The 15,721-nt window shown below is 35.7% G+C and overlaps 1 pseudogene; it reads right to left on the bottom strand.

Moving 5' to 3' along the window:
- Nucleotides 1–1,384: 1,384 nt before the first annotated feature.
- Nucleotides 1,385–1,676, bottom strand: LOC119800504 (annotated as a pseudogene).
- Between the last annotated feature and the right edge of the window lie 14,045 nt (nucleotides 1,677–15,721).

Raw genomic sequence — 15,721 nt, forward strand, 5'->3', positions numbered from 1 at the left:
ATGAATTTCAGAAAGATTGGGAAGGTCAGAATATGGGAAAGTGACAGCCACCAAAACACAGACTTCAATAATTTTCAACATTTTTAAATATTAATGGCTTCTTCTCCCCAATCCAAAAACCATAAGTTATTGAATGAATTATGTGACAGAGGAGGAATTGGAATGAGGAGAATGAGTGGAGCACAAAATAAATACAGTATTCATACATGAAAGCCACAAATGTGCTTTTCAAACGAAGTAATGATATTTAACATAAATTAACAGGAATTTATTTTAATAAAATCATTATTTGCTAAAACTCAGATATAATGAATCTCTTTACAATTCCTGTTTATATATACTGACAGTATTTCATTTCACATAAAATGTGTATTAATCTTGTTATATATGAAATCTATCTCAAGTAAACTTGACAATTATAAGCCAAAAAGAATAAATGTGACAATGCTATTGTAAATAATATGCCTATGATGTTGCACATTATTATTCTATATAAATCTATGTACTCTCTATAGCTGCATAACAAAACTGAGCAGTTTAAAACCACAAGATTTTATTGTCTCACAGTTCCTCTGTTTCAGAAGTCAGTTATTACAAGCTGATCTCTAGCTCAGGATCTCATTCTTACAAGGCTACAATTGAGGTGTCAGTTGGAGTGTGGCAATCTCTGCGCTCAGCTGGAGGAGGCTTAGAAAAATGGCACCCAGCTGAGGCATCATTCCCAAGCACTGTGGGTGTAGCTATTGGGTTATTGGGTTGCTCACTGCCTGTCAGTGGGACTGTCTCTTAGTGAGCATTAGAAAAAGCAAATGAGACAAGATGATATGTATCCAGTCATTAATGGCAGTTCATGATATATATATCATGTATTATATATTGTATATTTAATGTATATTTATTAAGTAATTTTTATACAATTTAATACACTTTGCAATGCATATCAGCCACTCTCACGCTCTGGCTCCCTAGTATCTGTCAATCCCTCTCTGTCAACAATACTCCCATTTCCATAACTATTCATTTGTATTTGTGTCACATTGAGTTTAACAAGGGAAAAACTGGAGAGATGGCTCAACTATTAAAAGCTAGGCTAACAGAATAAATGCAAGAGATTACAAAGGGCTGTCTGTATGGCCTCGGATTTCAAGAGACCTGTTGGAATGTGATGGGCTATGCAGTGGGTGCACAGCTAAAGACTGTTTTTCTCCTCCCTGAGTTTATCAATATCCACCAGGTTAGGGGAAGTGATGAACTTTGGTCTTCAAGTAGTGACAATGGTTAGGAGCAATTTATAGGCTGCTTCCAACAAGAGCTGTTCTTCAGCTGATAAGATATTCTGGTTTTTTTGAAACCAGAACATTTATTTTGTGACAGATTGAAATCCTCAAGATGAACTGGATGCTGCAACAGCTGCCCTCTTGGGTTTAGGGGTTGTCCCTTCATGGAATCCATGTCTGAATCTTTGGTAGACAGTTTTTAGGTGCCTCATCCGCCCGGTCCCGGTAGTGTTTTGTCTCAGCCTTGGCACTCCAGTTATACTTTCTCTTGCGCTTGGCAGGGTAGCCGCATTTGACACAGGTAGACTTCTGAAGGTGGTAGGCTTTAGAGCCACAGCGGCGGCACAAAGTGTGCGTCTTGTTGCGAAGCTTTCTGAGGGATGCCATTCCTTTCGTCATCTTGCTTCTGCTGCTGAGGCCAAACAGACCACCTGATCAGATATTCTTACAGCGCTCTTAATGTTCTGTTTGGGACAGCTTTCTAATATCATTCTTTACTTCAAAAGTAGTTACCCAACTACCAATAAACTTACTGTACCTCCGAGATAAAATTTGAATTTTGTATCTAATCATCTCCAGTACACTTTTACTTTATTTTATAATATCTAGCTTGCTACTGATCAATATATAAGCCAGTAAATACTAAAATATTCAATACTTAAACAGTAAGTTATAATTTTCAATGTACATATTTCAGAACACACAGCATAAGTACCAGGCAGAATCCAGAAATGCAACTACATAGAAGGAGTAAGAACATTTTCATGAAGAAATACATATTTAAACATGCTTGAAGGTGTGATATGTCCATTTGTTTCAATATTAGTGAGCAATTGTAACTAGGAGGAACATAAAGCCTGAGACTTGCTAATAACAAATAATAGGTTATTCTTGACTCCAAGACTAAATTTTTTTAATTTTATTCTTACATGTTGACTAGAAGTTTAAGTGCTTTAGGCCAATGCATTCTGCTACCTTTCCAACTAACCATCTCAATATTTTACTTTACTTTCTTTTAACCTCATAGAAATAGCAAAACAAAAGAAAAATATACTAAAAAGTCCCAAGATCCACTTAGCATTTCTGTACTTTTTAATAACCTAGTATCTTATCTCCATGTTGTTATAAAATATTGAAGTATTTATTTTCTCATGCTAACTATGGGATAGACACTCTGTTATAATTGCCTAATGTGACTCAACTTGTAGGTTCTGAGTTTGGGATATTGCTATTACTTTTACATGACTGAGAGATACCATAATCATGCAGGTGGTTTTCCCAAAGCTGGATTTATTTATGGCAGTCTGGATGTGTTGACAATGTGATTACCTAAAACAGGAAAACTAAGTATATAATTTGTAGTAGTGGCAAGATAGTTTTTAATGTTTCTTCTATTAATACAAAATTTTAAGTATTGCTATTTTTGGAAAGAATAAATATTAAAATGTTCATTTCTGTGCTATGTTATTTGAGACAATTTACAGTTTTAAGTTAAATAGACACTGAATCTACATATGTACTGTCCTAGTTCTTTTTTTTTTTTGCAGAGAAAGTGGGTATTTATTTAGTGGGTTATGAAGGGGAAAGGGAAAGTGAGAAAGTGAGACTAAAGAAGAGAAGAGAGAGGCAGAGAGAAAGAGAGGAAGAGAGAGAGACAGAGACAGAGACAGAGACAGAGAAGAGGGAAAGGGGAGAAGCAGGGAGAAGGAAGAGAGGCAGTAGCTGCCTCTTCAGGAGAGAGATGGCAAAGAAGGGGCTGTACTGTCCTATTTCTATTTCTGTTGCAGTAAAAAGCATTCCCACCAAAAACAAATTAGGGAGGGATGGGCATTATTTGGCTCATAAATCTAATTAATAAGTTAATAAGTAGGGAAGTTGCTGTGGCCAGAACATGTGACAGGTGGCCGCACTACACTCACAGGCAAATCAATGAAGCCACCTATGTTGATTGCTTTCTGCTTATGCTCAGATACTATCTTCACTTTTATATAGTTCAGAGTCCAGACCCCAAAATGATTTAGTCTAAAACAGGTAATATTCTTCAACATCAGCTAATGACAAAACAATCCTCAACAAACACTCCCACAAGCCACCATGATCTAGAAATTTAATAATTTGAGACTCTCTAGTGATTCTAGCTTAGGCTAGTTGGCAATTAAAATCTAGTCATGTTTCTTGTGATGATCATTATTAAAAGAGGTTTCTGTGCTGCCCAATTCCATAGCCATTCAGCTCCAAAGAGACACACAAACATCTACATTAATTATAAACTTGTTGACCTATTAGCTCAGGCTTCTTATTAACTTTTATTACCTACATTAACACATAATTCTTGACTATGTTAGCCACATAGCTTTGGACCTTTTATCAGTGAGGAATTCTCATCTTGCTTTCTCTGTGTCTGGGTGATGCCTGCAGACTGAGCCTTTCCTCTTCCCAGAAATCTACTGTTTTAGTTGCCCCACCTACACTTCCTGCCTAGTCACCCAGCCTATACTTCCTGTCTGGCTACTGGCCCATCAGCATTTTATTAAGCCAATACAACTGACAAGTCTTTACAGGGAACAAGATCATTGTCCTAGAGCAGGAGATGGCCAGTTCAGTGTCCTTCTCTCCCTAGGAGTCTTATTTAGGGTCACTTTCGTAGATTCCTGGAATTCCCAATTCTAGTTGTTTCTCCAGTGTTTTCCATAACCTGTGCTCTTATAGGCTCACCAAGACTGAAACAACAATCAGGGGACCTGCATGGGTCGAACCACACACACACACACACACACACACACACACACACATATGTTGCCATGGAAATGCTCAACAACAGGTATCTACATAGTCTATGTGCTATTTGGAATGTAATTAGCCCCTCATCAGATCATAGGAAATGGTGATATTAAGAGGAATGGCTTAGTTGGCATAGGTGTGGTCTTGTCAGAGAAAGTGTGTCATTATATTGGTGGGATGTGAGATCTCTTTTGCTCAATCTTAGCTCAGTAAGATACTCAGTTCACTTCCTGTTGGCTGCAGATCAAGATTTAGAACTCTCATCTTCTCCAGCATCATGTCTGCCTCCATACTACCATGTCCTGCCATGATGCTAAGTGACTAAATCTGTGAACTGTAAGCCACCCCAATTAATGGTTTAATTTACAAGATTTCTTGAAGTCATGATACATCTTCACAGCAAGAAAATCCCTAAAACAGAAATTGGTATTTGAAATGGGGTATTTCTGTGATGATTGCTTATGTTTTTGTTTAGAGAAATTTGAATTTTGGGAGTTTGGATTAGGAAAGCAGCAGAATGCTTTAAATGCTGATTAATGGGCCAATGGGCCATAGTCTTAGGATCATAGAAGATAGTGGTGCTAATAGGTATTTGAACTGTGGAGTACTGGGTCTAGAGGTTTCAAAGGAGAATAATGTCAGCATGTGTGGCCTACGACTAGTCTTGTACTGTTGTGGTGAAAAATATGACTGATTTTGCCCTTGTCTGAAGAGTCTACCTGATAGTAAAGTAAATTAATTCCCTTTGTGGAAAAATCTCAAAAGAGTCTAGTATTGAATCTGCTGTGTGGTCACTATTGTTCAGGCTCATAAAGATTTGTAATGAGGAAGAGTAGGTTGAGAAAGGAAAAATATAAAATGCACAATTTGAGGAGAAAAGGAGCACCAGGAACCTGAATGGAACTAAGCTCTGTGTTCAATGAGAGAGACACATTAAGGTATAGAATAAAGGAAGTGGTGACCTCAGGACAGTATCATACTCTGCTAAATTTCCAACTTATGAAAAGGAATTAAGGGGAAGCTTACAGGCCAGAATGGTGCTTCATGATGTTAATCACAGCTCTCAGGAGGCAGAGGCAGGTGAATTTCTGACTTTCAAGCCAATCTTTTCTAAGATTCAGGTTCAGGGCTGACCTATTTAGGCAGTGAAGGAAACAATCTAAAAGAGAAAGCTGGTGAATATTTCATTTAAAAAGGGAGCCATGTTTCAGTGTCAAGCAACAGAACTTTGGCAGCTTTGGTCATGTGGTTCTGACTTTAGAGTCAAGGAGAGAAGAAAGGAATTATGGAATATTCCTCCATGACGATAGAAAGCCACTAAGACCAGACAAGTCTTAAGGGTGTCCCTGAATGGAGTCCTATTGTATGAAATTGTGAAAGAGAAACCTAGACTGAAGCACAATTAATAAAATCTCAGAGAAAGAATTTGGGGTTCAACTGTACCCTGAAGATCTGAAAAGTAAAACAACCAGTCACTGACTCTTACCTTAACCTCATTCCAAATAGGCAATCCCGCTACCAGGAATATCAGAAGATTGCTTCTGAAAACTGTTTCCTCCCATATTATAGTCCTCTCTAATTCTGGGATTAAAGGTGTGAACCATTAAGATTATAGGCCTGCACTGCCTGGTTTCTATGGAAACTAGTATGACCACTAGGATTAAAGGTGTGTGTGACCACTACCTGGCTGTATGTCTTACCAGTGTGGCTGTTTTACTCTCCCAATCCCCAGGCAAGCCTTATTTTTTTTAAAAAAATAAAATCAAGATGCCAGTACACGTAGATTGCCTTGCAGACCCCAAGATGTTAGGGATGCCAGAGTCATGGGATTACTGCCAAGGAAAACTGTTAACAAGACTGGAATAGGCCCAAGTGAAAGCAATATGTTGTAGTCAACAAATCTGAAAGGAGTTAAAGATTTGAAGAGTGTTTTGACATCAGACATGGAGATGCATAGTTTGGAGTTTGCACAGCTGCTATTCTATCTTTCTTTAGGCCAGTATTTCATCATTATGCTCCTTTTCCTACACTTTGGAAAAGTACTGTATATCCTGTGCCATTAGATACTGGAAGTATGTGATCACTTTTATTTTTTATTTTATAGGGGGTTATAGTTAAGGGATTGAATGATTCTCAGAAGAGACTTTGAACTTTGGACCTTTAAACATTGTTGAGAATGTGATGGACTACGGGGAGTTTTGACGTTGGACTAAACAAATTTTGCATTATAATACTGTTAACATGCTTGTGGGGACCAGGAATTAGAATGTGGTAATTTGAGCATAATTGGCCACACAAGCTCTCATAAAGAGTGGCACTAGTTGGAGGTATGGCCTTGTTGGAAGAAGTATGTCATTGTGGGGATGGGCATTGAGGTCTTCATTGATCAAGTTTCACTCAGTATGACATTCAGTTCACTTCCTGTTGTCTGTTGATCAATATGTAGGACTCTTATCCCCTTCTCCAGTGCCATGTCTGTTTGCATACCGCCATGCCCTGCTATGATGATAATGACATAAACTTCTGAACTGTCAACCATCCTAATTAAATATTTTCTTTTATAAGAGTTGTCATGGTCATGGTGTATCTTCGCAGGAATAGAAACCCTAGCAAAGATATCTTCTAAAGGATATATGTTTACAACTAAACCCCTTGAATTTTCCCTTAATTTACTAGTATCTTTTTGGTGAGAGGTAGTAAGATGAATTAATGGGTGAAGGTACTTTTTATCGAGACTGACAATCCAAATTCAAATTATAAGACCCACAGGAGCATAAAAGAAAACCAGGTCTTGCTGGCTACCTTCAGACTTCTGCCTTTTGCAGATTTGTGTATATTCTTGATCATGTTCATGCATTCACATGCATGCATACATACAAGTGAAAATAAATTAATAAATGAAACAAGGAAATTAAAAATATTAATTTTCCATCATTAAAATAAGATGCTCATTTTTATTATTTAAAAATACATATTTCTTGGAAATTTACTACATAATACTAAAATTTCCTTATTTATACAAATAATGTGTGTCCCACTAGGAAAATCTAAAGAATGATTGCAATTTTATTTTTTAATCTCTAGTTTCCTTTGACTGTTTTACTCATACAACTGATACTGTGTCCCAGAGTTTATATTCCATGTGTTTTTTATTTTATTTTGCTTTTATGATATCTCTCTTGTCCAGATTTGCTTCAAAATCACTCTCCTCTGTCCACCACATCTAAGTTGTTGGGTCCAAAGGAGCGTGCAATAATGCCTGATTCTCACTTTTAGTATTTTATTTTGATTCCTGTCACAGGAGATTGTAGATAAGTTAATATTCTAAATACATCCAACTTCAGTAAAGAGAGCAATGGAATATGTGCTGGTTACTTTTCTCTTCCCCTGAGATTATTTCCACAAAGACAATTTATAGAAGAGTTTATCTGGAGTTTAGAGAGTAAAGAGACAATATTCCATGACTGCATAGAGAGGAAGCAAATAGCAAGTAGTTGGAAGAGCATGTGAGAACTTAATTCATTAACTACAAACAAGAAGCAGAGAGCATTTGAATCCTCAAGGCCCACCTCCAGGGCTGTACCTGAACAATGCCATACATCCCAATCCTCCACAAAGAGCCACCCACTGGGCACTAAATATTCAAATGCCCCAAATCTTAAAGGGTTCTCTCATTGAAGCTATGAGACCACATTAAAAGTTTTAAGAGAAGTTGTTTATCAATATCTATAGTTACGACAAGTGTAGTGAACGTCAATGCTTTCTATACAACAGGTGTTGTCACTCAACTTAGATCATTCAATTCTTGACTAGAATCATATAAAGTTCCTAGGTCCAGGTTAAGAAAATGGCAGAGAAATAAAGTAGTTAACTTAGTGGGTGTTCTGCTAGCATCTGACTCTTAAGCATTTGTAAGTACAGTATCACATCAAATGCAGAACTTTTTTCAAAAAAAATCCTCAAAAGTAAAAGCAATTCAGGTTTTATCTATGCTGAACATGTTCAGAAAACTTCATAATTCCAGGGTGATTTAAGCAATAATTTAAAATGATCATTGCATATGAAATGGAATTGTAATTATTATCAGATAATTAATCTCATTGTGAATTTAAGTGACAAATTTAAACTAAACTAAGAACCATCTGTTTTCTGAGTTATAGATCAAAGTCTGTGTGGTGATGGTAACAGACAGAAAGTTTATTAGAGATCTTAGAACCTGCTTCACTCTTACTAAACAAGATGTATAGTATAGGTTAAGATGTCATAAAATATATGCTCCTATATATCAATATATCATAACTTCATATTATACAATGAAAAGAAACAAATGTTTGTGAATCATCACAAAAATCAAATAATAGATATTTTCCATTCTTGTTTTTACTCAATAAGTCTTTTATTGCATCATATGGAAAGAAAAATGAGAAAACAGGTAATTTTCTAAAATAAAGGTTAATAAATAGCTAAATAATTACATAGAAAATTAATTAATAGCCAGTTACAGACAAGGAACAGGCTGGGCAATAGTGGTTCATGCCTTTCTTCCCAGCACTCAAAAGGCAGAGACAGGCAGATCTCTGTGAGTTCTAGGTCAGCTTGGTCTGCAAGACCTAGTTAGTTCCAGGACAGGTTCCAAAGTTACAGAGAAACCCTTCCTCAAAAAACAAAACAAAAACAAAAGGCAAGAAAAACACACACACACACACACACACACACACACACACACACACACACACACACACACACACACAATGATACCTTTGGTGGAAAACATCATGATTGCATAGTGTAATGTAGACCGAATTAAGATGTACTTCACTGCGAGGTACGATAGATGGTGTCATCTAAAATTCCACTCATATGCAAATAGATTAATTCCCAGACATGAGACACTTCTCAGAGGACATGGGAAGAGTCTTTCAAGCTCAGAGAAAGTACCTATGGAAGTTGCAATAGTGTGAAAACACTGAACAAGACGAGAAACAGCGAGAGGACACAGTGGCTAAATACAAAGTAATGATTAGTATAAGAATTAATAAACAAGAACTCACTGAAAAAAAAGAGAATGAGTTTTGAACCTACTATAATAGAAATTCTTCAGAAGCAGGAAGCATAAGACGGGCTGATGAGGTTTTTTATTTAAAATGTATGCTCCAGGGGCCGTATGAAATGTAGGAGGCGGACATATCTTGAATTATTATGGAAATTCTTCCAGAAACAATGTGACAAGAAGAGGGTGGCTCACTAATCTTCACCTAATACAGAAGGAACTTCAGTACAGGAGGGCTGCTGGGAAGGTGGGCAGCTGGGAATATGGCTCACAGAGTATATAAAACAGGTTTTTAGAGGGCAAGCTTTATGAAAATTTGGAATTGGCTATTATCAATGAATCATAATTGCAATTTTTTCTTTGGCTGTCTTAATAAGGATACAAGTTATGCAAAGGTTTGGACCAATTGAGTCCTGGCCTTCAGCTGCTCTTCCCTGTCTAGAGCCTTCTAACTGAAGTTGCTAAATGCTGTGCTTTACCTAGAGGATCAGAGGATGGGATTTTCACCTGTTGGCCATTGACTGCAGGGTATTTAAGCCTCCATGGTGCTCTTAAAGGAGGGCTTTGTATCAGTGATTAGAGGTCCGTGTGTCGGTCTGTCTCTGCTTGTGTTTCCTCAACCTCCAGCCCCTTGCCTGAAGCTCGCGAACTGGATTCTAGTGCACAGAGCCCAGACAGGGGCCGCGGGGCGCGGCATGCAAACATGAATGTAAACACTGCTATCGTTAAGGCCCAGCCTCAGCACAACATATTGAAAATGCTCACTTCAGTTTTAAGACACATTGTTTGCAGTAAATGTGAAACAATAGTAAATGTAGAGTCTCCAATAAGACGCTAATCCTTGCCCTGCTGTCAGAGGAAGCATTGGCCTATTTTATCCTTGAAAGGGTATTCTCATCAGTGCCAAAGGCTCGCAGGAGTAATTTGACATATAAATAGAGGTCAGAGAAAACATTCTTTTTTTTTTAATTTTTTTTTCGTTTTTTTTTCCAGTTTATTTATTTTTTATTAAAAATTGCCATCTCCTCCCCTCCTCCTCCCCCTTCCCTCCCCTCCCCTTCACCCACACCCCCACTCCCTCCCTCTTGAGGCCAACCAGCCATCAGGGTTCTCTACACTATGTTGAGTCCAAGGTCCTCCAAACTCCCCCCAGGTCCAGGAAGGTGAGCAACCAAACTGACAAGGCTCACACAGAGAAAACATTCTTGAAGTGTAATGTACATCTCCTTGCATTTTATTTGTACTCTCTGTGTTAATGCAAAAGATCTTTGGAATCACAATGTTCAACTCCAATGTTCTTATTCTGAGCTGCTAAATTCAGAGCTAAGATTAAATCCAAAAGGACTTAATCTTTTTATATAAATTATATATTTAATATTATAAACAAATAAAATTTATAGGGTTGTCCTGATTCTAAAAGCTTTGGCTACACAGATCTTGTTTTCCTCTCAGAAACTGGTATAAAATAAAGTAACACATAAGACTACATACATTTTTTGAAACAGAAAGCTATACCTTGCTTACAAACACAATAACAAAACTACTAAGTTACTTTAGCATGTCTGATGTTTCTGAAACTTTAAAGTTGGCAGCAGCTAAATAAATCTCTATAATGCTTCTTTGCATCGATATATGTAATGATGAATAAAATATTTATCTTTAAAATACTTCTAAGACCAAGGTCCTCCCAACTCCCCCCAGGTCCAGGAAGGTGATCGACCAAGCTGAGAAGGCTCCCACAGAGCCCGTCCATGAAGAACAATCAGAGCCCAGAGCCATTGTCCTTTGAGGGAGGGAGGGGAGGTATGGGAGGAGGGGAGGGGAGGGAAGGGGGAGAAGGAGGGGAGAGAAAGGGGAGAAGGAGGGGAGGGAGGGGGGAGGAGGAGGGAAGGAGATGGAAATTTTTAAATATAAAAAAAAATAAACCATGAGAAAAAAAAAAAAAGATAGTAACAAAGACCAGTATATAATTTATATTAAAGAAACCTGTCAAATATAGTCAATACTGCCAAGAATGTCATTAAAGCACATATACTTGTTTTGAAAAAAAAAAAAAAAAAAAAAAAATAAAATAAAATACTTCTGCTTTTTATCTTTCTAAAACCTATTCAATAAATAATGTATCTCTCTTTGTGTGTGTGTGTCTCTTTCCCTGTATGTGTACGTGTATGTGTGTGTTTGTATGTATATTAAAAGGTCCACTAGTTGGCCCATCCTATAAATGAATTCACTACAAAACCCTGGTAAAATTTTTTGGCTCAAAATTCCCAAAACCCATGTAAAATGAAAGAATTAACTGATTCTATAAAGTTTACATCTAATAATATGTGCTGATCACATATGTCATTACCCAAAATTAAAAATATATATTCAAAGTCTCCAATACAGTTAACAAAAACTAACATTTGATATCCCAGATATTGTTCTTATATAATTATGATTTAGAATGGTTGGCTGAAACCACAAGTTGTTATTATTATTATTACATGCTAGGAATAGAAATGGAAGTTTAATCAAGTAGCAAAAGAGATCAAAAGTTCACATTGATTAGATTGTTTCTAAATGATTATTGTGGTAGTTACATTTTTCCCTTTTAATGTTGTCTTATTAGGCATACATTTTTGAAATTCCTTGTTATTTATACGTCTGATATCAGTATTTCTGGATTTTACCATTCATTATTATGGCTTACCTTCAATGAATAACCTGAGGTTTCATTTTATTTATAAAATAATCTCAAGCAAACTTTTGCACACCTCCAGTGACATAAATTTTCTGTTTTAGAGTATACAGTGGTTTAAGTCCCTTGAAGAATTACATGTTTTCCTTTCATCAAATTCTTAGTTCCTTGAGGGCTGTGCATTCAACTATTCAATTCTGCATCTATAGAGATCATAGATTTCTCAAAGATGAAACATTGAATTTCAATAAACTTTGTTCACTCTTCCCTTACACCATTCAGGAGAAAAGAAATGCTTTCCTGGTTGAGCACTGTGGTATGCATGTCAAAGATACATCATTTCTGCTGTGAACTGTCATCATATGTATTACTCTCTATTGCCCACACATTTATAACTAGATATCTGAAAGAACCACAGAAAGTGTGTATATTGAGGCTTAATTTTTTCTCTCTTATAGAATTATTGATAGTCACAATATTAATTTGTTTCAAGAGAAAATATAGAACATACATTTATTTATGTACAACTTATGATATTCATGAGACAAAACATTTCATTCAAAACCAACTGATATTTGTTATAAAGACAAAATGTTTAATTCTATGGATGGCCTAAATTTCAATTGAAATCTTTTATAATAATAGTTACTTTGTAGCTTGTTAGACCTTAATTGAAAAAAATAATGTTTTAATTGTATCACTAAAAATACATTACCTTTCCCTTTCCATTTCTACCTCCAAACTCTCCCAAGTCCCTTTCTTATTGATCCTTCCATTTTCTGCATATCCCCAATGTATGTACACATACGTATTCAGAAGTACATAAATAAAACCTGCTAATTGAATTTTGTTATTTGTATGTACAGGGTTTCAGAGTTGACTGTTTTGCATTGAATAGCCTATATGGATGTTTAGCCCTAGTAAATGCCTGTATTTATTTGTGTAGGAGTGAAACCTCCTAAGATAACCCCTTCCATTCTAGTATGCTTATTAATGTGGTTATGGCTTCCATCTTATTTATGCAGCCATTTCTAGGAAAGACTATTTTCCAAGAGATTTCCTGGTATTCTGGCCCTTTCAGTCTTTTTTATGAGCCATATATAGAGGAATTGTGCTATAGAAGAATCTATAGGGTCTGAGCGCTCTAATCTCTGCTGATCTCTGCATTGTTTTCAATTGTGGTTTTTCTCCTTTTCTGTATAAAGAAACTTAACATTTGTCTGTGAATGCAGAAATATAATTTTAAATATATTTAGCAATTATGCTAGTATAGCAAAGTGTCAGGAGTATATTCTCTTCTAAGATCCATAAACCCCTAGACCTAGGAAATTTTTCTTTATTTCAAATCTCTTTCCTGTTGAGAGGACCATATGCCTTCATAATGGACTATGAGCAGGGAAAGGAAGCAGAAATAAAGCCTTTGCTGCCTATATTGCTTTTGATCATGGTGATTTGTCAAAACAATATAAACTCTAACTAAAACAATGAAGAAAGTTACCACCAACTATCACTTTTTCAGCATAAACTCCGGCATGTTCCAAGAGTAGAATGCAAACATACGAGGTGTCTTAAATTCTTAGATGTCATAATCAAGGGATAGGTCAAGGGACAGTCCTTTAGAATGTGGACAGTTTAAACTTCTAAAGCCTGCCCAGTATGTATTTTACTGCAGAGCAGGCAAAATCTATTATGATTTCAGAATAAATTAGTAACTTATTTCCATATTCAAGAGACACCTTGGTACTTATATTTTGACTATATTCAAAAATCAGACAGTCAAAGCAAATGCAGATGTCCTATGTCCTGAAAAACTCATTTCATAGCCTAAAAGCAAGCGAACATTTTTGAAAGTCTGACAAAGTCATGTGTGATAAAGACACACACACATGTGTACATGCAGTGAAATGCCAGAATTTCTGTTATAATATGTTATGAGCAAAGTTAATATGTACCTTGAATAGTATTAAACTTATTGAAAAAACTTATAATATAGGAGTTGTTCACAGACTGTAATGTTAGGTTCAAACAGTGACTAATTAGTATTTATGTTATCTTCACAATTTTTGTCATGTATCCCTCTAAACATAAATAACTCAATAAACATTCTGTTTATTTAAAACAAATAAAAAGGTAGAAAATAAAAATATATTAGATGCAGCTATGCTGAGAATGAGGAATAATAGTAAAGTTTAATAATTGCAAAGTGATAAAACCTTTATATATGTATATGACATCATATTAACGCACAACAAATAAATACATATTTAGGGCACAGAAATAAAGCAATAAACAAACACTTTGCTTTAAAATTAGCCTTTCAGTATAAAGCTGTCCTGTATGTTATGAATATTTCGACAGTACAGACTTGGAATGAAAACTGAGTTTGAACAGACAGGGCTAAAATAAAGAGGATAAATTAAGGTCAAATAACTTCAAGTCACTTTGGATGAACACAAAAGAAAAAATAGATATGGATCTAAAAAATCTGTCATATGTATGACAGTTATGAGAAAACTCAGCATGCAAAAGCAAAAGAAGGACAGATGGTTAAGAATAAAATTAAAAAGGAATCAATAGAAAGTGATGAACAAATATAATTCACAATAAGAATATTAAACAACTCACCCAAAGAGGAAAAATAAAGGAAAGCAGTCAAATATATAATTTAATTTGGAGTTCCTAGTATAGAGAAAAACAAATCTTTGGATTGGAAGTTCAAAACACAAATGTTACAGTTCAATCAATACTAACACACAGCCTGAGGCAGTTAATTGACTTGAAAGATAAAGAATCCCAAGGCAGCTTGGCAGATCCTACAGTCAACTACAAGAGGGATAAACCCAGCTTAGTTCCGAATCTTTTCCATAGTAATATTCTCCACATAGCAGAACTGAAGCAAACATCAACAAGATTTGTAAGAAACAAAAAGTGACCAGAAACTTCAAACTTCATTAAAGTGCAAGTCAGCTGTAGAACCTATAGGTATCTATTGTAAAAGTGTATCATATGCCAAAGCCATACCTTTTTATGATACAAATAATGTGTTTGAATGAAATATATAAAAATACCAGTAATCAGAAGATGCAAAAGATTATTAATATCAAGTGTCAATTAAAAGATAACAACAGCATGGATATAGGAGCCTTCCAATTAGAGAAGAAGGCAGAGCATAAAATGAATAAATTCTGCAAATCGTGATAATTCAGTTGTGGACAAACAAGTCCAATTTATTACTACTATATTCTAGGATTTGTACTCTTAAAATTAGTTTTATCCTATGGTGATATCCTATCAGTGTGGCTATATTTCCTGTGCCACTTATATTAATAAAAATGTCAGAATCTCTTTCTCTTTATAGATGAAAGTTGTCAATGGCACATAGTTAGCACATATCTACTTTGAAAAATGTTCTAAAAAAACTCTTTTGAAAGAACAGGAAGAAACTAAAAGCTAGTCCTATAGGACACAGTTGATAAATCCACAGTTTCAGCAGAAGGTGGTAGTAAGGATGCAGAAGAAAATGAAAATCTACTAAGGGAAATTGTTCTTTCCCTAAATAATTAAGTCTATGATATCCTAGTTGATAATCAGTGAAAACACATACAATTGGGGCTTCTGTAAAAGTGTTTATAGTGAAAGTGCCTATTCAAAACACAAGAAAACCACAGCATTGGGAAAGTTCTGGTCAGGTGGTCTTAGATGGTATATGAAGCAAGGTAAGAAATTCATGAAGAGCAAGCCAGTGAACATAACAGTTCTATGGAGGTAGCTCCAGTTTCCTGGATTAAGTTTCTTCCCTGACTTCCTTCAGTAATGAAGTAGGACCTGAGAGTTCTAAGCAGAAGTAAGACCACTCCTCTCCAAGTTTCTTTTCATCACGGTGCTTTATCAGAGCAATAGAACCCTAGCTAAGATTTACAAAAAGTAAAACAT

Source organism: Arvicola amphibius, chromosome 13 (assembly GCF_903992535.2).
Source record: "Arvicola amphibius chromosome 13, mArvAmp1.2, whole genome shotgun sequence".
Taxonomy (NCBI): Eukaryota; Metazoa; Chordata; class Mammalia; order Rodentia; family Cricetidae; genus Arvicola; species Arvicola amphibius.